This window comes from Rhipicephalus sanguineus, chromosome 11 (assembly GCF_013339695.2).
Source record: "Rhipicephalus sanguineus isolate Rsan-2018 chromosome 11, BIME_Rsan_1.4, whole genome shotgun sequence".
Lineage (NCBI taxonomy): Eukaryota > Metazoa > Arthropoda > Arachnida > Ixodida > Ixodidae > Rhipicephalus > Rhipicephalus sanguineus.
The window spans coordinates 14714227-14736311 of NC_051186.1; the positions used below are offsets into that span (position 1 = coordinate 14714227).

Here is a 22085-nt window from a genome sequence, read left to right on the forward strand (position 1 = left end):
CAGCCCCTTTCATGGCAGCGGTAGCGCACGTGCGCACGCGTTCTTCTGTCGGTGCGGGTAACAGGGGGGCCGTCAGCTCGGCACGTTGAACCGAGAGGCTTGCTGTGCATTTCCGCAATGGCAGAAGCGACCCCACGGAAGTGGACGCGAGGTCAGAAGTATTGCTGTGTCGTGGGCTGCCACAACAGTACATACACACCAAGGCATGCGATCCGCCTGTAAAACTGTATCGGTTCCCGGACGTGTCGCATGAGAAATAAAGGCAGCAAGCGTGGATAGCTGACAGCGCTGTCTCGCCTTCTATTTTGGCTGTCTGAGTTCATTGCTTTCGTTCGTTTCAACTACCTGAATCGGTACGTAACGCGGCGCATGCACGCAGCGACTACAGTAATGATTACTCGCTGTCTTCTTGCATTGTGAAAGTCCAGTTACGGTTGTAGGTGAAACAACTTTGTGTTTTGGGGAGGATTCCCCGTGTTCGTGAGATCAACCGTCTTTGTTGAACGTTCACATTCGCGTTATACCGTTAGCGTTGCGCGGTTGGTTGAATTCAACTGAACTCAGCACATTGTCAGAAGTTCGGCGCCTGCAATTCACGCGTCGGGAAGGCTGCTTTATCCTGCCGGAACGGACGTCTGTGCATTTTCAGCAAGCTTTGACGTCGTTCTGCAGGTTTGCTTTGTTTTTGTCACTTTATTAGGGTGGTACAGTCGACTCTCGTTAATACGAAGTTCACGGGGACCGCGAAATACTTCGAATTAAGCGAAATTTTAATTAACCACAACGAACCAAAAATACATTTATTTCAAAGTTTATGAGAAAAAAATCTGTGATTGCTGTTTGCTTCTGTTTGCTGAATCTTGCAGCAGAAAGCAAGTCCTGCAGGCTGTATATGTGCTCGAGTGCTTCCTCGGTGTTGCTTTCAGCAGCGAAAAACCGCTGCGCAAGGGCAAAGCCTGCGGCTACGTCAGCAGCCCGCGGTAGTGGCTCACTTGCGGCGTCTTCGTCGTCAACCTCAGTTTCGTGACTAGCCTCGCTGGGCCGAACCATCTCCACGATCTCAGCGTCCGACAGTGCACGTCACGCTTCTACCGAACTGTCAGTGGCAACGTACTCCTCGAAAGGGACGCCGCCGAGAGCTGACAGGAGACCGTCAGCGTCAAGCTCACTTGTGTCTTCTTCCCCCACTGTACAAGATGAGTCATCATCTGCACCACTTGCAATGAAGCCACACGCCCTAAAGCAGTTCGCAATGGTTTCGTCCTTTACGCGACCCCACACTCGCGCGAGCATATGGATAGCACTGAGAAGGCTCACCTCATACTGACTTGCATTGTCCATACACAACAGCATCCGCTCAAGAGGATGCTTCCTGTACAGTACTTTCACGTTTTTGATAATTCCCCGGTCCATTGGTTGCTACACCGATGTAGTGTTCGCTGGCAGGTAAGCGACACGTATGGCACTCAAGGGCGGCACATTCATGTGTGCACTGCATTGGTCCACAAGGAGCAATACATTGCGTTTAGATAATGCAAACTTGCGATCCAATTTTGTCAGCCAATCCTTGAATATGTCTGCGGTCATCCACACTTTCCTGTTACACGCGTAGTCGACAGGCAGCGTTTTCACGCCCTTGAAACATCTAGGCTTAGCGGCTTTGCCTATCACGAGCAGGCGACATCGCTCCGTGCCCGTCATGTTCGCCACTATCAGCACCGACACTCTTTCTTTGCTACGCTTCCCTCCAGCACAGTCATCGTCCTTAAAGGTCAGCGTCTTCTCGGGTAAGATTCTGTAAAAGAAGTGCCGTCTCGTCGGCATTGAAGATATCTTCTGGCCGATATTCTCCCAAGTATTTGCGAAGCTGATTTTCCCTCCACGTAGCACATGTTGCAGCGTTGATGGCAGCCCTTTCCCCGTTCACACTTTTAAACACCATGTCGTGCCGTTGCTTGAAGCGTGTGAGCCACCCATCGGACGAAGCAAAGTTCTCGATGCCTAGCATCATCGCAAGCGATGAGGCTTTTGCTGCAATGACATCGCCGCTGAGAGGAAGTCGGTTGCTTCACGCCTCCCGAATCCAGATGAGCAGCGCTTGCTCCAACTCCGGGTGGGCGCCAGTGCGCATTCTCTTGCGAGACATCTTGAACTGGTCATTTTCGAATGCATCCAGTACCGAGCGCTTGTTCTTCAGGATCTTAGACAGGGTATTAGGCTTGATGCCGTATTTCTGCGCAATATTTCGCTTGGCGGTGCCTCCTTGTTCAACTTCTTTCAAAATTTTTACTTTCGTCGCCAAGTCAAGCGTCCGACAAGGCCCGCAAGTTGCCATAGTCGCGACTTCACCTAAAATGCACGTAGATCTTCGTCGCACGTGGAAACGCTGAGGCCCGGAACCGGAACATTCTCACTGCATTTGCGCAACTAGCCGCTTTGTGATCTGCGGCGCTGCATGCAGCTGCGATGCCTTCAACTGACGATTTGAGCTGCGGCGCTGTGGTCAACTGCGATGCCCTTGGGTGCCGGTCGCACACGCATTGTTTTGCACTTTAAAAATAGGAAATTTAACAAACATTACGATGTCCTCTGGGAATTAGATTGAAAATAAATTCGAATTAACCGAAATTTCAGACCTCTAGCTTCCAATTACTGAGCATTTCTTCCTGTTGAATTGCATGCAAAACTGACGGGACCCGCACTCGACTTCCAATTAACCGACAATTCCAATTAAGCGACTTCGAATTATTGGGAGTCGACTGTATATATTTAAACCACTAAATATAACTGGCACTTAATACATGCTTTGCATTTGCAACCTTGAAGTAACCACCTTCTGACTTTGTGCGATTTTCTAGCCGCGTTCGCGCAGCAGGTTTTATATGCCTGTAAAGTCGATATCCTCATAAAAAGAGAGTGCAAGCATGACGCAAAAGCCGAAAAAACGAGGCGAGCAGTTCATCTAGCTTCACAGTGGTTAAAGATCAGCTAGCCGCCTCGCGTCTTAATCGGCGGGTGATTCTCCAGCGGCACGGAGGACTTGACTCTAACCGTCTCAGGAAACAGCGCCATGACCGTATAATTTCTTTTTTTCGCACGCCGCAAACGTTTGTTCACGAAAGTACACGGCTGCTACTGTAAGCATGCCATATCAAAACAACAATTATATGATTCGTAGTCCACACCGCAGAACTTCGATAGCGTGTACGGCGTCATTTTGGAGTGCATGTGGACCATTATTCATCTTCACCATGACAAAATGAGACTTACCTCGAGGTATGCGTCCTACACGGTGTAATCGCGACTTGGGAAATGCATTTCGCTTTGAGTCGGGCATCGTTGTCGTCGATCGTCTGCTCTTCACCGTTAACGTGATTGACGAACCTTTCTCCTTTTAACAAGTTCGCTTTTCGGAAGTGCCTGTCCAGCTTGGAGATCTTTTTGAAGCTGCACTGCAGGGAGTACATTGTGAGGCATCGCAAGTGCACCGCGAGAGCTCTGCACGTGCATGGAAGAGAGCGGCAGCGCATTAGAGAGAAGGGAAAACGCGCGTTACCTGCACCCAGTTTGTATTTTTATGCCAGAGATGGCGCTGCCTGTCAAGAGCAGCAGTGCCACTAAGCGTTGCTTGGGGCCTATAGCTAATGGTTTATTTTTTGATATTCGCACAAGCTCACAAAAATTTCTTTGAGTCACCTGCACATATTGTCTTACTAACAACTTTTACAAAAGGCCAGTTATAAAAATCTGTATGATGTGCAGACAAATATGCACAGCTTTACGGCACTTACCAATGTTTCAAGATTGAAGTGCAAGAAACAATGTTTATATCTTTATTTGTTGTTGAATGGCACAAGGATGACTGACAGCAACTGCACATGAAATGAAAGCAGAGAAAACGGAGCTCAAAGAAATTGGAGCTCAAAGCTAAGAAAACGGACAGAATTCGAAAGGGTGTGGTTTTATTTTTAATTGGAGAAATGCGACATTATGGCTACCTTGACCTCCGAGCTCACGTCTTTACGATGATGCCAAGATGGCAGCACTGTGCCAAAGGAAAGTTGCAAGATTCACATTTTCTAAAGCCCAGTTTTCTCATAGTGTTTGATAGTAGCACACTGGTAAAGTGCTTTTTTCTCAACTTCTACTTCGTATTTCATGCTAATATTGCACCGTAATATAAAAGATGGTCTCGGCATTGTGAAAAAAAAAAGGATGGCTGATCCCTCTGTCATAGGAATTGGTATAACACAAAAGTGAAACGTGTCGTCACAGAAGTAGTTGATTGTTTATAGTGCACTGGTATATCAGAGCTTCTGCAATATCTATTGCTGTTTGGCAGATATAGCACCACTTGATGTGGACGCACCTACGTGGACGCCTAGTGGCACATCTCCTACCGACAACTAACGCCCATGATCATGAATTAACCCTTGCGGTAGCTGAAGTTGTTAACATATACGTGGACACCGCACATGGGGGGGGGGGGGAATCCCACGCAAAGATGGCATCAACAAGCACACAATAAACACTGATACTCAACATGCACTCCTTCAAAGCGTCGTGAAACGCGAAGAGAAGCGCTACGCGCGTCATGTCTTCCTCTAGCCTGGCTGTTAATACTCACAGGGCGAGCGAGGAATGCGGTGCGACAGCCAGGCCAGCGTCGGAGAGCTATTTTTCAATATGGATAGATGCTATGAGCGAGGCTTGGGCAAAAGCCACCACCTCGCGGTGTGTTAAAGCGTTGACGAAATTAAACTTATATTGGAAACACGCCGAATGGGATGGTTGTAGCAACGCTGCGTTTTTTTGTTTTTTTTTCCCCGAGGCTGGTGGCATACATGTCACCGCCCCGTTTTATAGGGGATGCTCATAGCATCCATCCATCCAAGAGCACTCCGTAATGTGTTTGTCGGTAGCTCAGTAGGCTAAACGCCCGCCAGCCACCGTCACGGACCGAGAAGTCATGAGTTCGACTCCCGTCAACGGAACTTTTTCTTAGTTTTTTTTTTCTTTGCCATCTGATGGTCTTCATTGTGCTTACGTATTTCCGTGTCGGAAATACATCATGAAAGTTTTGGTGGACCACGGCATAAAACACTGTCGTGTTAAAAAAACTGAAAAATAGAACATTTTGACAAAATTTATCATTCCCAGTGCCACATCTCTCCCCTTAACCCCTTAAGTAGTTTATTTTTTTGAAAATTTCCCAATCAAAACTGCCTATTTTTTTTATTGCTGATTTCGAATCTGATTGTACTAAAAAGTAGCTAGTCGATGTTGAAAAAATATTTGTACCACATACTTAGTCAAATCAACACAATAAAGTTTATTTCCAGAGGACAATACATAGGAAACCAGCTGCCTGCTGCTAATAAAAATAATCTTATAAAGAACAGTTGCAGACGCCACATCTTTCTTCACTTGTGTAGGCTAAGTACCCTTGGGCTATTTCACACAGGAAGCTTCAGGACTGAGTGGAAAATTTCAAAACACGGAATTATGCAAAGCAGCTTGTTGCAGCTCCTGCACCAAAAGCGAGGATCCACTGGCGAGCACTCACGATGTTTGCTTCCAAGCTGTCTTCATCTTCATCGGAGGAGCTGCTCAATTCACCGCCACCGCTGTCTTCACTTCCGGACACAAGATAAACATCTGTATCCGAAAAGTCATCACTCGAAGAAGATGACGAAAATAAAAAGCTTCTTTTTTGTGTTGACGAGCCAGCTATGCATGGGTCGCCGCCACCGCAAGCCATCTTTTTATACAAAAACCGCGCTTTTTCCGCAGGAGAAAAATAAATTGTCAAGTAAATGCTGCCATCTGGTGAATTACACGCAATCTAAGCTGTAGACGAGCGCTTCTCGTCCTGAACGCTAGAGGGGAGTGCCTATTCCGCTAGGACGAGCTCTGCTCGTCCAAAGCAATTATAGGGGACAGTCTTGGCAGGACGAGCTCTGCTCGTCCAAAGCAATTAGGGGACAGTCTTGGCAGGACGAGCTCTGCTCGTCCAAAGCAGTTAAGGGGTTAAGAGGGGACCCTGCTTCGGAGACATATTTCTTTGTTTTCGAGTACATTTTTATGAAACTTTAGCAGCTTATGTATTTTTATGTCCTGATTTCAAATATGCAATTATTTTTTAGTACACTATGCTGTTTTCAAAATATCAGATATTTCGTGTATATTGTTGGGAGCAAGATTTATTTATAAATTGTAAGAGCTATAAAGCAAATCAGCATATCACAATAAGCTGGAATGAATACTGTTTGCCGTAAAACAAGAATGGATGTTCTAGGCCCAATTGAACAAAAGTTATAGTACGTTGAACACTTGGCAAGTCAGCGATGTCGAGCTCGGTCAAACTGGGATCAAGCTGGGAATGTTCAACATACCATAACTTTTGTTCAAATGGGCCTAGAACATCCATTCTTGTCTTATTGCATACAGCATTGATTCCAGGTTATTGTGATAGGCTGATTTGCTTGATAACTCTCACAGTTTAGAAATAAAGCCAGATCCTACAATACAAAAACTTTTTAATAGCTTCAAAACTACATATTGTATTAGAACAATAATTGCATGTTTGAAATGAGCACATAAAAATACATAAGCTGTGAAAGTTTCATAATGATACACTCAAAAACAAAAAACATGTTTCAGAAGCAGGGTCTCCCCTTAAAAAGAAGTTCTCACTCATCCGACCTTGGATTTTCTGCAAAAAGTGAGCGCCACAAGAACCAGTCGTTGCAGCTCGCAATTTCGAATTTCAAGAGACACTGCATATTTTTTGTAAAGCTTGTGCTCAGAAAGTGGTGGGGAGATTGCCACTCAAGTAGAAATAGACGGCGGGTGCACGCTGTTTGAGCACTGTATGCACATTATCTTCGGAGGCTGGCCCCAGGAAAAGCAAGGGGTGCTCAGTTAAGTGCAGTGTCAAGCTTCTGTCTTTCAGGAAAACATGAACACTCTCGTTGCACAAGACAAGTGCATTTGGAGATTAAGGGCAATTGCAGTAAATATCTTCCGTTTCCTCTGCTCTTTCTTTACCCCCCTTCATGGCAAATTACAAAATGGCGTCCATTGCGTCAGTCAGGCAGTTTTAGCTATAATGGTCAGTGAAAACTTGGTAATGTCGGGGAATTTGGCTGATGCAATTTGTTGGACTCTGGTAGGGTATGGGACTAGTGTGCTGCTGTCAGTACACTGAAACACTGCTTTGTAGCCTGTAAATATGGCACAGTCAGTATGTATTCTTTTTTTGCATGCCATTAAGTGTGGGAAACATTGTCAAAAGAAGATGATGAGATTCTGGTGTAATGATATTTTGAAAGCATCAGGCACTACATTCGCCGGTTTGGGGAGATTTCCTTTTTAATCTGTCACTGTATTCAACTTTTTGTGGGTTTGTTTCCAGTGGTATGTAACATCTGGGAAATGGCATTCTGTGCTCTAAAGTGCCAGGCATGCTTGGTCACCCTCAAGCATTGTCACTCGAATAAATCTGTAATGTACAAACTCATTGTCACAGTTCTGCAGAGTACGCTCAGACTTAGCAGTTTACTTGAATGTTTGTTTTCAAGTTGTGTTTTGTGCCAACGTCCTGCGCCACAGATGAGCTGTCGACGTGCGGCAGCAGCCATCTTGGAAGCCCATTGCCGCGCCGTGGTCTCCAAGAGCGAGCCCCAAACCACAGTCCCAAGATCCGACTAGGGTGAGGCCGTCTTTTCTTTTTTACGCAGGCTTGTTAAAATGGAACACTCATAGCCTTCAAATGAGCCTGGAGTCTTACAGGAACCTTTTAACCCATCATGCATGCGCTTGCCACGTGCCGTCAATCAGTGGTGGATCCTGGGGTGTGGGTTGTTTGCCAAAAACCCTTGATAGCATAACCCACGCCCTCTGTTTGTGCTGTCAGCGTCTTTTCTCAGGTTGCTTAATTGAAAGATGACAAGAATGAGCGGGATCACTGTTCGCGAACATTAACAGTATATTTATGTTATAGTCAAAGTTGAGTGATAATAGTAACCCCATAAAGCAAGAGCTGCCCTCAGCCCCCCCCCCCCCTCGGTTTATTTTTTATTTATTTATTTTATTTTTATTTATTTATTCATTATTTTTTTTTTTTGAGAAACCACCCCTTGAAATGAGCGGCTAGATTCGCCACTGTCAAACAGTAGCAGGATGACGTTGACGGCGAAAATATGTTGCGAGTGTTTATTAATGGACTTTTCACTAGGGATGGGCAAATGCTGGTTTGGCCGAATAATTTAGAATTGAATAGTTCGAATTGTATATATCACAGATTATGAATAAAAATGTGCGTTTTTGTCATGGCCCAGCTAACTTGCACAATATTTTTGAGAATTGCAACTAGGCATGTGCAAATGTCGCTTTTTTGTTTCAAAGTGAAGTGGAAGCAACCTTGAACAGTAGAAAGAGTTGAGTAACAACAAGGTACTGTTATAAACGGTAAAATACGTTGTTTTAAAATGTACTATACTTGGCACATATAAGCCTATATAACAAGCTTTTAAACTTAAAAAAATGTACATTAACCTTAAAGTGTGGCTTCGCAGCAGTGCGAATTTCCCCTGGATAGGTGTGGTTACTGGGGGTCATGTGGCTTTGTGAAAAGGTCCATTGCTGTCATGATAAAATTAAGTTAACCAGAGTTTCTGGAACAGTTTACAGATGTCCATTATCATGCTATAGATTCCCAGATATCTGTCACACAACCACCTAAGTGAAATGCATTTGCATTCCATATGGCCTAAAGTCTTCCTTGAGTTTTGCAAGTCAGTGCGAAAAAACAAGGCAGGGGCATTGTACTTGTTGCTCAATCAAGGCCATCTCTTGGTTCTCTGAAAAACCTGACTGCTACAGCACCGCATCATTTTGCCCCGTGGCTTGCCTTGTAGCAGTGAAGTAGACTGGCACTGACACTGCTTTTAATGATAAAGGGTTTCTTGGCTAGGTTGGCCAACGTATGCATCCGGCTGATGTCCGCAAAAGCATTCTCCGGAAAGCATGTGGCGTATACCACCAGAACTGATCAGTGTTGCAGAGTTACCACACCGAAATTGGAATGACTCCGGAATTATTCCACATTTTCGCGACCCCGGAATGGAATAGAAACGGAATGGGGATAAAGCTTGGAGGAATGGAATGGGCATGGAATTAAGCGCCTTTTGCACGGAATGGAATGGGAATGGAATTGCGTCTTTTCCCGAAAATAGGGCACATTTTCGTCTACGCGCTGCTTTCCAAACTTCAAACATTAGTCAGAGCCTCGAGTTTAACAATAAACCAGTAATTTTAAAATGGCTTGGCTGATCACAAGCATGGTACATTTATAAGCAACGCTCCTACTACAATTATGTCCTTATATAAACTGTGTTGCTCCGAAGTTTGTCTCTATTCTTTGCGTAACCGCGGCTCTGTGCCGTTGGTATCTGTCGTGCGGAACTACGGCACTGGTACACCTTGTGATTTTTTTTTTCCCTCGGCGGCGCCCCAACCGTCTGCTGTCTCCCCGCCCTTCACTTTGTTTTTACTTCTGTCGCTGTCGGCGATTCAGAAACATATCTAAAAAAAAAACGCTTCTCTAAGTTGTGATGCGTATTGACGCGTATTCAGTGCAAAGGCACAAGGTGCCCGAGTGGTGGACTGTTCCAACTAATACCAGCAGACCTAGAGGGTTTTGTTCCCCATTAACCAAATCTTGGTTTTCTCCATATTCACGACTGCTCCAGATGCATGGCAAAACTGCTTAGCCTTCTTGAACACTACTTTTGTCAGCATAAAAAATACGCTATGTCGTCATTTTAGCATTAACACATTTAAGCTTAAACAATATTAAAAGGTCACCATTCGTTCAAACATGCTGACCATGCAAATACTATAGGTAGCGGGAGAACTGCCCCAATGGGAATTAGTAGGGTGGTTGTACTGCACGAGATATGTCACCAAGCTACTATCCCTCGACCTTGGTAACGTGTTTTGCGTACTTTTTCAGTTCTTAATGCATCGGATGACATCAGCTTTATGGGGCGTTCATTCTTAACTCGATAAAACTATCAAGATGCCTTTCCTACGTTGAGTAATTGCAGGAATGGAATTGAACGGCCCGGCCATTCCCGGATTGGGAATGGGCTAAGTTTTTTCATTCCGAGGAATTGAGAGGAATGGAATAGCGGTAAGTTATAATTCTCCGTAATGGCATTGGAATGGAATGGAGGCACCCATTCCGCAACACTGGAACTGATGCCAGCACCAAGAACTGCCACAGCAACCAGCTGCAGCTGAATTTTCGGCTAGGTTGGCAAAAGCACACACCCAGCTGGCAGTCACCGCAGTAACACTTGGCACGTGCTGCGCTATGCCGCAGCATAGGAGAGGGGAATCCCCACAGCAGACATTGCAGCACCCCTCTGTAACAACAACCCAGCCAAAAGAAACTCTTATGCTCTCATCTCGTAAGAATAGGCTTAGGGATTCTCTGCAACCTTTTTTTTCTCTCTCTCCCTCTTTTTTCTTTTTTGTACGTAGCTGTCGTGTTGTCAGCAGTGGCAGCGCTGTGACCACCGGCGAGGAGGTGACGCGCAGTCCACTGGCCAGTCTCCGCCACGCTGTCCCCAGCACGCCACGATCGGCCAGTGCCACTCACCCACTGTCGTCAGCCGGTCCGTCGTGGTCACCCTCATCTGCCAAGGGTGGCGGAAGCAGTGCCGGGAGCAGCGCAGGCAGCGCGGGTGGAGGCTCCACCTTCCAGGAGGACCTGCTCAGACTCATCGGACCCGACTACCTGGACAGTGATTCGGAGGCAAGGACCACAGACCTTATTCAGGCTTCACAGAATGCTTTTGTACCAACGAAGTAGGAACATAGGTCACCAGAATATCCACTCACTCGCTTTCCTGCTGATGCTTGCAAGCATTGTGTTCATGGTCACTTTTATTTGCATGTATCAGCACTCACTAACACTCGCGTTTTTCGTGGTGTTATTGAGGTGTGGAATGGGTTGCCAGATGATGTAGTGAATACAAATGATGATAACAAATTCATGCACTTACTTGATGTAAGTTTGAAGGAAAGGAGATGACTTTTTAAGGGCTCGTTTTTATTTGTTGACACAATATTAATGAGAACTAACAGACAGTAATATTGATGTAAGTTTGTCATTTATCGTAGTGTTTAACCTGAGCGTTAGTTCTTGTTGGAGAGTTTCAAGTGTGTCTTCTTTGTTTTGTAGCATAGCCTTAAGGGGAGATGCTCCTCGAAAAATCGCGATTTTTTTCGAAAAATTTGAATTTGTGTTTTGTTGTGTTTTGTATTCCCCCAAGCTTCCTCTTTAATATATTAAAGAATCAAAGCTAAGAATCAACTAGAAGTTGAGAAAAAGTGCAATAAAAGCCCTCGTGGTGGCTTGCGAAAGCGCGAATTTACCCAAATTTCATGCAGTGGCATATCGATCCGCGGCGTTGCCGGCTCTTGAATTTTCGCAAGCATGTAGGCCTAACCCTCTTCTCCCAGAGCCCACTTCGACAACGCGGCTTTCTTGCTGAAAGTACAGAAAAAAAAAATCTTTTCCCCTCCATAGTCTAGCGTAGCATCCACCGTAGTCTAGCTTTCAAACATGTTTTTCTCAGTTCTTCGTTTTGCTGCATTTTTAGAGTCTGTGCACTAAAATTTGTGCACTTTATGTAGTCGGATCGTAATCAAATTTGGCATGCTTATAGTTTAACATGTCCTCAATTCAAAGAAACAACTTTCACAGTTTTCCACAAGCATATTCAGCAAGATGATTTGATAAGTTTCTTCCTTGAGAATGGTAAAACTTAAACTCAGCATTGGAAATTTTTTCTAGGCTAACACACATATGTTACCCTATGTTTTCTTGCTTTATTGAATTCCTCAATTCATTAGGAGCAATATGAGCTATTTTTTTAGTGTTTTTGGTGCTCACTATTGTTGCATAAGCTTGCACAAAAATGCACTGTTTTCACAAATGCATTGTCTGCACAAAATTAACCAAATGAGCTATCAAAAAAATAAAAGCAGATTTGAAAAGCGGAGCTCAAACTCTATAAGTGGTGAAAGTTTCACTGAGCTGTGACAAATACTTAAAGAAAAAATTTTCCGAGGAGCATCTCCCCTTAAGTATAAGTGTGCATCTAAGCATTGGATGCAAGATATTGTATAAGTTTGTGTCAACCTAATCGATACAAGATGTACCTCCCTGTAATGACTCTCAAGAGAGGGTTAAGGGGGGACGTGGCAGTGGGAGTGGTAAATTTGGTCAAAATGTTCAATTTTTCAATTGATTTTTTTCTGCAATTCTGAGACCATGTTTTATGTCATGTGAAATATTAGACCAAAATACGTAGTAGAAGTTGAAAAAAAAAAAGCATTTTACTAGTGTGCTGTCATCAAAAACTATAGGAAAATTGGGCTTTAGAAAATGCAAATCTGCAGTTTTCTCTTGACACAGTGCCACCATATTGACGTCATCATAAAGAGGACAGATAGAGCTGAAGATAGCCGCAAAACTGCATTTCTCCAATGAAAAATAAAACCAGTTTCCTTCCGAGTTCCATTTTCTTAGCTTTTAGCTCCATTTTCTCAGCTTTCATTTTTTTAACAGTTGCTGTCAGTCATCCCTGTGCCATTTCACAACAAATAAAGATATAAACATTCCATTTTCTGCGCTTTGATCCTGAGATATTGGTGAGTGCCGTAAAGCTGTCCATATTTGTCTGAACATAGTACAGATTTTTATAATTGGCTTTTTGTAAAAGTTGTTAAGGAATTTCAAAAATTTGTATATGTGCTTATTTGAATATTAAAAAATAAACGAATAGCTTTATGGCACAGAGTGGACCCTTGTGAATATCCCTATGCAAAAATCTTGATGAACTTATGTCAAATTCATTAATTAACTTTGGGATGACAATGACAGTCTATCCAAGTATTGTAACTTAAAAGCTACAACAGATAGCTCAAAACCGATTTCAGTTATGATATCAGCACAACATATCACATCTGCATGCCAAATTTCATCACTTTATCTCCATAAATAACAAAGTTTTTATTGCCACGTCCTCCTTAACGCCATTTCTAAAATAAGATACACTCAACCCTCGATAAAATGAACACGGATATAAAGAATTATCAGTTATAACGAAGTAAATGAAAAATAGTCTTGTCATAGACACATTGCTACAAATAAATGTTTATAACGAAGTTATTTTCGTGGCATATGTGAATTTGTTATGATGAGGTTTGAGTGTAAATGCTTGTGTAAACTCCCAACTTACCAGCATATACATACATGGCATTTATTTCGTGGTGGGTTTATCTTAATGCTTTAATGCTGTGCTTGCATTTATGGCGTGCCTGTTTCATCTTCAATGAATTGGGAGGGCAAATAGTCTGTGCCAGTACCGGTTAGTAAATTTAAATTCTGTTGCTACAAAATGGTGGCTCCAGCTGTCGCCGCTATGGTGAAAGGCATCATTCACTGCAACGATGACAGACACCATAACTTGTCCGCTGTTGTTGCACCGCCACATGCCCCTTATAGCCAATATATAGGGATGTCTGAAATTGTGGACATTAAAACCCTCCGCTGGTCAATTTTTTGGCCACTGAATATAAAGTGCCCTTCCATCCAACGGTTGTTATTCGCGTGTTTGTGCTACACACGCAACACTGTAAGCGCAACACCATTCATGTGCTTCAAGGAGCTTACAACATAGTGCAAAAGTTATGCAGAGGTGGATGAAGGCGACTTGGTGATGCTGCCATCTGCAGTTGCAAAATGTTTCATAGTGCATCAGAGAACGAGGCCTACGAAGGCTTCTCCTGAAGTGTCGATTTCCCGTGGCCTATGAGAGCATTAGTTTGAATTTTTACACCGCCAAATTTTGTAGCTCGCAAGAAATCTGTTTCCTGAAATCGCATGACCGCGACATTTTGTTATGGCTGCACAGGTATTTGAGTATCTGTTCTATTACGCTGGTTCAGCTAACGATGGGTGCGTGTTATATACATAGGTGTGCATCTTTATGTGCCAACTTTTTTTCTGCAAAACTCGTGAAATGCAGTGTGTGCATCCTTATATGAAGGTGTGACCTATACAACGGAAAATATGGTAATGTACCTATAACTGTGCTTTTAAGATAGAGTAAAGGGAACTGACTGTGGCTGGTGCATTGATCAACCCAGGAACCCACATGGTGCCCCCTTGGGCCGTCGGAGCGTCCCCGGTCGGGCCCCGAGACACCGTCCTCGTCGCTGGAGCGTGCCGGAAGACGACAGGGGCTGGCACTGCGTTGCCATTCATCGTGTCCTTCAGCTGCGGAAGACGTCATTCTCACCACTGCGCAGCCAGCGCAAGTGATCGCCTGCTGTGATCTCTCGCCATCTGCCGGAGCGTCGGAAGCTAGTGCAAACAATGTGGCTGATAGTGCAAGGTGCGACATTTCGATTTTTATGCCTGGATAGAAGCAGCAGTTGCAAGGAAAGTGAGCAAGGCTTGTGCAAATTGTAATTATTACCGAATACAATTTAGAAGCTAGCAGTTCAAATACGCGTGAAATTTCCATCAAACGTTGACACAATTGCCAAATGTTGACGAATTAAAGAAAATTGACTTTTTTTATTTGTAGGTACCACAATCTCAGAGGCTATAGCAGTTGTGAACCAAATAACATAGTTTTCTAAAAAGGCACAGTAATGTATACACAGAAAATACGTGAAGTATTCCGAAAATTGTATTCTGTAACTGTATTCTGCAAATCTTGCAACAAGTCAAATTAATTTGCAGGATCCTACTCACTGTCATTCACAACACGCCCTAGTCACCACAAGTGCCTAAAACATTGTGGTGACTGAGGTGGGAGCGTTTCGTATTCACCCTTAGCGTATTGTGGCAGTGTTGTGAAGTGATACCTTGACTCTTAAACAGCGCTTTATGCAGTACGGCACACTTTTTGTCAACACACGATCACGCGTAGCCCATTCTGCTCTGCGGTCTTCCCTGGGAGCATGATGTTGGGACTGATTACTGATGAAGATCCTGTGATGGCCAGCCATCCACTGCTGCACTTATCTTGGCTGTTTAGGGGAGACCCTGCTTCAGAAACACGTTTTTTGTTTTTGAGCATATTGTTATGAAACTTTCACAGCTTATGTATTTTTATGTGCTGATTTCAAGCATGCAGTTATTGTTTTACTACAATGTTCAGTTCTGAAGCTATCAAATAGATTTTGTACTGTTAGAGGCAAGATTTATTTCTAAACTACAGTAATCCCTCGTTAACTCGAAGCCGTAAAATCCAGGGAAAATTTCGAGATAAGCGGTATTTCGAGTTAAGCAAAACGCCGAAAATGTTTGCCCAGGTCACTGTAAAAGAAAAGCCAGTGCTGCCAGGAAAAGCTCCACTGCACGAGACGGCAACCGTAGTAAAGCACAAGAATTCAGAGCGAAAAAAAAAATTTATTACCGAGGACCAAAAAACTGCGTGATGCTCGCCTGTTTCGCGTTCGCGTTCGGTCCCAGAAAGGCGTTCTCCAGTTGCTCAACACATCGCATGAGCCGTTGGTCGCCACCGCTGCATTCGACCTTGTTGCGGAGCAAGCGCAGCACGTTACGTGTTTCTGTCGTCGTAGGCACTTCTCGGGGCTCTTCCTCGTCTGCATGGTCTTCTGCGTCGTTCACGGCCATCTCAACGATATCGGCGTCCGACAGCATTCCGGTAACGGGGACGTCCGCCTCGTAGAGCGCATACTCCTCAAAGGCCATCTCGCCGTCTTCAGTATCGTTCACGCAGCCAGTTGCCTTGCGCACTTCATTGCACAGCTCATCACAGCCGCTGAATTCTGCGCCAATGTCTTCTTCGATCGATTCGGGGGCGCGAGAAAACCCTGCATGTGCGAAGCAGTTAGCAATCGCCAGCGGGCGTAGTTGGCGCCAGGCTTCGGCCATCAGATTGATTGCACCCAGCAGATCGATTTCATACTTTTTCCCATTGTCGTATGACAGCAGAATTCGGTGCAGCAGGCTCTTCCTATAATACTTGCGGGCAATCTCAATGACTCCCTGATCCATTGGCTGGAGAACGGAACGTCATGTTCGCCGGCAGGAACTCCAGCCTAACAGCCGCCAAGTTGTCGATTTTTCCGTGACCGGGGCAGTTATCCACAACAAACAACACTTTCCGACCGTCCTTTGCCATCTTCCGGTCAAGCGCACGGACATGCTCTTCGAAAAGCGCCGCCGTCATCCAGGCCGTTTTATTGGCGCGGTATGTCACATCCCTCGGGAGCCGTGCATTTCGGAAACACCTGGGATTAAGCGACTTGCCAATAATGAGGAGGGGCAGCTTTTCATCGCCGGTAGCGTTGGCACCAAAAAGAATGGTTATCCTGTCTTTGCGTTGCTTAGCGCCCGAACACGCTTCGCCTTTTGGTGTGTATGTGCGGTTAGGCAGCATTTTGTAAAAGAGAGCGGCTTCGTCGAGGTTAAAAATGTCCTTGTCCGCGTACTCCTTTTGCAGCTCGGCGAGGCGTAGGTTGCGCCATGCGTCTGCAGCCTGTTCGTCGACAATGCCGCTTTCGCCGTGGATAGGCTTCGATGACACGTTATTTCGCTTCTTAAACCGCTCGAACCAGCCATTGCTGCAGCTGAAGTCCGCGTGACCCATCTGCAGTGCCAAAGCGTCTGCTTTTTCCATCATCATTTGGGTTGTCACGGGAAGATTGGCTGCTCGAACGTTTTGGAGCCACAACAGAAGTGCTGATTCGACGTCCGGGAATTTGGACGCTCGAACGCGCTTCTGTTTGCTTGAGAAGCTTTGCTCGAAGCCTTCCAAAACCTTTTGTTTGTTCTTGAGCACTGTCGAGAGGGTTGACAAAGGGATGCCGAATTCCTTGGCGATGCACGACTTGCTTCGACCTGCCTTTTCTACTTCCTTGATTAGCTCGACTTTTCTCTCCAACGTCAGAGATTTGCACTGCTTTGGGCGGGACATCGTGGTCGATATTCGGAAGCGTCCGTTGCACACACCACTCACTACTCAGCAAAACTGAACTCAAGATGCGTCGTGCGCAGATCGCGGGGAAAACAAAGAATACCAGCTCGCACATGCAAGGGTTAGGCTGCGTACTGACTGGCCCACGCTTGCACACGCCGCCCACGGCGCATAAGTCGCGCGCAGGTGCGCACATGTGATCACTCCCACGGTTGCTTGACAAGGCTGATAGGAAACGGCTGCGTCCTTCACGGCCTTCACGGCTTTCACGACCGCGTTCGGCACGTATAGTAAGAGCTAAGCGTTCGCATGGAGCCCTCGTTTCCTGTTGGGAGTGGACTTTGCCTTTGGCCCTCCTGGTCAAGATTTCGAGATATCCGCTGTTCCCTCCGGAAAACGTTTCGAGATAAGAGGGGGCAAATACATAGCACCTATGGGAGGTTAATGCACGGCGAAAAAAAGTTTCGACTTAACCGAGATTTCGAGATAAGCGAGTTCGAGTTAACGAGGGTTTACTGTATGAGAGTTGTCAAGCAAATCAGCATATCACAATATCCTGGAATGAATACTGTATGCAGTTAAACAAGAATTGATGTCCTAAACCCATTTGAAGAAAAGTTATGGTACGTTGAACATTTGCAAGTGAGCTATATTAAAGGAGTACTGACATGAATTTTAAATATTGTCGGGTTGGTGGCTCTAAATAAATACACGGGTGTCGGGAACCCTAAAAAGAGTGTTATAGTGCTTGGGAATGCATCAAATATATTTCTAACACCGCTACCTTAAAACAATTTCGGTTTCGGTATCAAGGGGGCGGCTTCGCAGTGACGTGTCAACAGAAGTCTGACGTCACGGGAAGACTGCAACCCGCGATATACTAGCAACAGCTGTGAGTTTGTTATCAGTCCCACATGGTTCACGTAAACAACGAGTGAATTGCCATCCAGAGACTCTGACAGCGATTTCTGCGATTTAGGCTGCATGCAGGACACAGATTTCGCAAATCCAGTGAATAATGTTGACTCGTCGTGATAATGTCCATTACAGTGGGACTGGATTGCAGATGCTGGCGACGAAAACTTTAAAATCAAAGTAAAATATTTTATGCGTGTTGTCCGGCTCCGGTGTGTGTAGAGCATTGATAGTGCACGCCATGGAAATGAAGTGTCCCTTTTGGTGTGCCTCGTGTCTGCTCTTTTATGCTGGGATCAATCTGAGAATGTTCAACATACCATAACTTTTGTTCAAATGGGCCTAGAACATCCATTCTTGTTCTGCTGCATACAGTATTTATTCCAGGTTATTGTGATGCCCTGATTTGCTTTATAACTGTCACGGTTTATAAATAAATCTTGCTCCTAATAATATACCTGAAATGTTTGATATTTTAAAAACAGCAAGCCGTACTAGAAAAATAATTGCATATTTGGAATCAGGACCTAAAAATACATAAGCTGCGGAAGTTTCATAAAACTCTACTTAAAAGTAAACAAATATGTATCTGAAGCATGGTCTTCCCCTAACTAGTGCCATCTCTTTGCACTATGGTATTGTAGTTGATAGTATACTCGGAAATACTTATCGTAGTCTGCTGTGTGTAATCTACATAGTTTCATCATATAACCCGCATAAAATGTTTTGTAACAGAAAAATTGGAGTGGGAGTTCTGTGCAAGTTTAGCATTGAGGCTTGCCGTCATGGCAGCATAGCCCACACTGCTTAGAAATCACACCTTTAACACTTTCGTGACCGCGGAAAAATCTGTTGTTTTTGGCTAGTCCAGAAAATATTTTTTTCCTGACACAGAATATAATTGATGCTAACATGTAGGGTATCAAATGATAGAGGAAGAATTTGTCTTTCCAACAGTATTAATTTCAAACAACAGATTTATTTCTAATTTAATAAAAAAAATTATCAAACAAAGAAAAATGCATCAAAAAGAAAGAACGATTCATAAAAACATCAATGCTACTCTGCAATGGTTAAACATTTTAAAAAATCGAAATATAAGTTCTGAACGCAAAGCCCTCGTAGAATAATGGTGGAAATGTAAGCTCTGTAAGTGCACAGATTATTTACATAAATACAAGAATATAGGCATTAGTGCCCATCATGCCACCGCGCGATGCAGGTTCTCGACGCGGTGAAACAAAGGCTGGCTGCGCATGTTCCGGGAAAAAAATTTTTCTTTTTGTTCAACTTTCCTAGCATAGGTTGCAGTTCTGATATTTTTCAATTTTCCTGTGTATTTGTTGAAATGAACAGTGTAGCCTGTTCCAAATCTGCAAAAATTCATAATTGTACCATCATTTGACCTCTTTCTCGCTCATATACTGCCGAATACCATACCGACCTTCACATTTCACCATTTTCTCATCCACTGAAAGGTTCTGACGGGGTTAAAAGATAGCGTAGAAAAATCGTTCATGTGTTGCAATAGAGAAGACGCGGGGTGAAGATTCTCATGGGATGCGACGGTCGTCTTCTTCAGATCAGAGACACTCAAGAAGCCTTGAACCTTTTCCGTGGCATCAGTGACGGTGGACGAAGGCCTGGAAATATGTGTCGTCGACACCAACACCAATGCAAGCGCGGGACTTCAACGATTACCATATACACATGGAGTGAGACGAACTTGTTCATCTTCTCTTCAGTAACCTCCTTCCATGGATCCGTCCCTCTCACTGTATGCTGGCTTTTCGAAAGTATGCATCCACGCATACTTATCTGTGTGGTTGCATATCTCTCTGACGACTTTTGCGGTAAAAAACAACACGAAGACGCCGCCGCGCAGCACACGGGAGCGTTGGGTCAAAGTGTGCTCCGCGCCGTCTTCACGAAGAGAACTGCGCTCTTTCTGCAGCCACCGCCAAACGCTCCCACCCGAAGGAAGTTAACACCTTGCAGATAATAGCTGTTATTTTTAGAACACACCGGATACGTTTACATCGACGCGCGGCAGCGATAAAACGACCCGAGGAGAAGACGAAACTTACGGCGGATAGCTGCTGATGTTCCAAGGAGGTTTGACGCACTTTCGCCGTCCGTACTGAAGCCTGGCGAATCGAAGTCGTCTTCTGTGTCTGTGGTGCTACCATCATCCAGAGATTACCGCTCATATTAATCGGAATCCGTCGAAATTCGCCGTTTCTGTGGAGCACCGTCGACGCGAAGTCCGAAACAACGAGCGCTCACCTACCCGACTGTGAACGAGCTTTAAAAATCTCCGCGCGGTGGAAAAAAACTCGCAAACAAAAGTGATAAAAAACATGTTATTTTATGCTTTGTATTGCGTTAGCTGTCCAGAACCGCTCAGAGAGGGCCAAAACTTGATCTTGAAGTCATCGATAACATACTATCGATGGGAATAGGCGCGGTCACGAAAGTGTTAAGGCACAGTTTTCCACCATTCAGCATCACCGAAAAAGTAGGAAACAGAGCTGATGTTGAGTATTTGACTGTGATGATTTGTGCCTTAATTAGCGGAGAGTGTTTTCACAAAGATTTCAGCATTTAATTCATTAAGTTTAACAGGTTATAAGTTATAATTTATAAGCTTTTGGTGTCTGGCTTAATTACGTGCAGAAAAATATGTATATGTATTTGTTCACCTTGAATACCTTGAAAAACTTCAGATAGCGATATTTGAGCCGAAGTGAGTATCAAATAGCATTGCATTCAATCGAATCATCGGAAGTGCTAATGAGTATTTGCACAAGTCTACTAATGCAGGTTTTCACGGAACATCTGTGAATCCCAAATAGAGGCAAACATTTCCTTCTATTGGCCGCTTTCTGAATGCGCTTCTTTACTTTTTCCTGCGTGCCTCCAGCTCTGGCAGCAGCGGCAACCTCAAGCAGCCAGAGCAGAGACTGCAAGATCTTGAAGACAAGGTGGTGAAGCTTCAGGAAACTCTAGCCCAGGCAAGTGGTCCTGGGACAGTCATTTGTGGGCTACAGCAGGGTGGGCTTTTACACTTAATTGCAGTGTTTGCACGCGTGAATTATGTATCCCTAAAACGTAATTCGGATTGTCCAAAAAAATGTTGCAGTTCTTTTTTTTTTCACATAGTGCCTTACGTCAGCGCTTGATTTGCTCTTTTTGTTGTCGCTGTGTGTCGTGTGACAAGCCCGAGTAGCCATAGAGGCAGTAGAACTAAACGCAACGACCTCTCACTTATATCGGAAGCAGTCACCATCGTTCTTGTCACCGACAAAGCTAGCGTCTTGCAAGTGGTCTCAGTTGACGGGAAAAAGAAAGTTGTTACTTGCACTATACGACTTATTTTGGGATATCGCTAACTTTGCTCTCCGTGATATCGAAGTCGAAATGAGCTGTTCTTGTTTCTCTGAGGAATAGGGTAAATTCTTAGTAAAACCAATCGCAACAGGCATTCCTACTGCAAATGAAAGTTTTTCAGTGACTACACTGCTGCAACAAGTAGCCATTCGATTGTTTTGGGTCCGCTCGAAGTTACCTGCCACACCACTACGATATTTATAAAATTATGTGAGTGTTCCGTGGTAAAGCCAACTTGCGAGGCTCCTGTTGAATCAATGCATAGCAGCTACCGAAATTCCCGATGCTGTACCAGCTTTCACTCAATTCTTCGGACATAACGTGTGCGAGGTGTCACAAAATAGAAAGTGTAACTACCATGAACAATGGTGCCATAATTCAGGCTGCCGCCTAGCTTTTATGCAAATTAGTCTGAAGCAGTTTTGTTTTTTACAATGTGCAACGGTATCTCATAATGCGCGTTCACTGGACTGAGTGGAGAAAGTGGTTCGGTTCAGTGAGCATGACAACATTGGTGGCGTACCACTCTGGGCAATGTTAGAGTGTACTAGAACAGGGGAGTGCTCGGAACGAGCTTCAAAAAGTGAAGCCCAAACAGGGTCAATCCGCTTGTGACGCTACGATCGATAGTCTGCAATGTGTTGTCGTTTAAGAGTTGCACGCGGCTCCGCCGAAGTGGTGCAGGGGTAGAATGCCCGTTTCCCACTCAAGAGGCCCAGGTTCGAATCGCAGCTGTAGACGCTG

The 22085-nt window shown here is 44.6% G+C and overlaps 1 pseudogene; it reads left to right on the forward strand.

Annotated features, from left to right (window-relative positions):
* LOC119373796 (signal-induced proliferation-associated 1-like protein 2) overlaps positions 1–22085 on the forward strand; it is a 114917-nt pseudogene that overhangs the window by 84441 nt on the left and 8391 nt on the right.